This window comes from Branchiostoma floridae, chromosome 1 (assembly GCF_000003815.2).
Source record: "Branchiostoma floridae strain S238N-H82 chromosome 1, Bfl_VNyyK, whole genome shotgun sequence".
NCBI classification, from domain to species: domain Eukaryota; kingdom Metazoa; phylum Chordata; class Leptocardii; order Amphioxiformes; family Branchiostomatidae; genus Branchiostoma; species Branchiostoma floridae.
In genome coordinates, this window is record NC_049979.1 from 2,158,385 (window position 1) to 2,160,387 (window position 2,003).

The following is a 2,003-nucleotide window of genomic DNA, read 5'->3' on the forward strand; positions in this document are numbered from 1 at the left end:
ACTATTGCACACTGGCCGTGATAAAAAGTACATGTGTCTCCTATCGCAGGACTAACATAAAATAACATAAGTGGCTAATCCTAAGTGTACATATGTAAAAATGTAGATATCCGTACCCATGGTAACAACACATATTGATACACAGCAATTATGCAGAGAGTACAGGATAGTCCACCACAGTACTGTTACATTTACATTTGCTGTTATACAATTGAGTGTAGCACAGCATCAATCAGTAAACCCGATCAACCGACTAGGTTGTGATAATAAGTACATGTGTCTTCTATCACATGGGTAAGAGTACATTTGGTCAGCACAGGAAAGTTGAAACAAGTATGTCTACCAAGTACAGCTATTGCACAGGTGGTGATAAAAAGTACAATAGGTATTGCATAGGGAAAAAATCTTCGCACATACAAGCCTTTTTCTCACGTACATATACAGACTACTAGTATTATGTACAACTACTATACTCCATATGATTTCCATGGTTGCCATGGAATATTTATGATACATGTAGATGGTTACAAAACAACAAGTTATTATTTACAATCAAGACTTTATCTTTTTAACAATGGATGGTTCACAGTATGTTATAACACAGTAGACTGGACTTGACCTAGTTTTTAAGAGTAAGAGCATATTAAGAGCTAAAAACATTTTTAGTACCTAAGTAGATAGAAGTAAAACATTACAGATCATGCAGTCTGTTTTTGATTTCCCAGTTGAAAATGTAAGATAAGCTATAACCTGAAATGGGCTGTGGTAGCTTCCTAGAAAAGATCCATGTTTTAAAGATAACCCACTTTGCTATAGATATTATTTGTATTCTTCTCTTCAGATTGTTTTCATTTATTGGCTGGTTTACCTTTCCTAGTATAATCTCTTCAAAATCAATATAAGGGTTACTAGGGCTATAGGGTACAGAAGTATGTACTAAGTTCCACAGGTCAGTTAGCCTTTTACATTCCAGAAACATATGCTTATAGTTGTCAACGTGTCCACTGTCACATAATATACATATAGGAGTAATTACTAGACCAAATTCATCTTGTATTTTCCATTTGTTTAGTTTCTCACTACATGGTAAAATTTGATGAAGTAGTTTGTAATTAAGTTCTGCTATTTGTGTTTCTTTACATGAAGTTGTACCTAGCATTTTCCAAATCTTCTTCCAATCAAGAGAGTCTATATCAAAATTTGTCTGCCATTTCTGTTGGCAGCTTGGAACTACTGCATGTTTCTGAACGAGAGCAGTATAAAGTGATTTGCAGGATGTTGTCTTGATTTTCATTTTTGTTCTTGGTTCAAGCAGATGTGGGATTGGGATAACAGGATGTATTGGGCGGTCAACTGAGTCTATAGCACATTTAATAGAATCTTTCCAGGTGCTGGGTATAGCTTGATATAAAGTAATGCGTTCAATTAAAGTACTGGGTCTATGACTAAGCGTTGGGTGGTTATCTGTCGAGAGGAATCGTCCGTTTGGGAATAAGTCTTTCACATAGATGATTCCTTCCTTAATCCATTGAGGGAAGAAGAGAGTTTTACCCTGGGATCTCACATTTTCATTGCACCATATTATCTGGTCTCTAAGGTTATGGGGTTTCATGTCATCTACTTTGTCAGCTTTGTGATAGGATAGTATGACTTGTTTATAAAAAGTGGGAATATTGTTTAGGTCTGGGCCATCACTTTCAGTTTTAAAGTTCATGCCTAATATGAGGTTATTAGGGCCAAAAGAACTGAGGTATAGAAGGGGTAATGCTTTCCATCTACAATTGTCTTCTGATGTTAGCCTATAGATCCAACGTGATAGAAGTGCATTTTTCTGGTAATCTAGGTTTAACATATTTAGTCCTCCCAATTCAATGGGCTGGCTTATCACATCTCTTTTGATACTGTCTTTTTTACCTTTCCATAAAAAGTTGAAGATTTCCTTTTTCACAGTTGTAATAACCCACGGTGGTGTAACAATCATTGCCATGCTATGTGTTATCTGA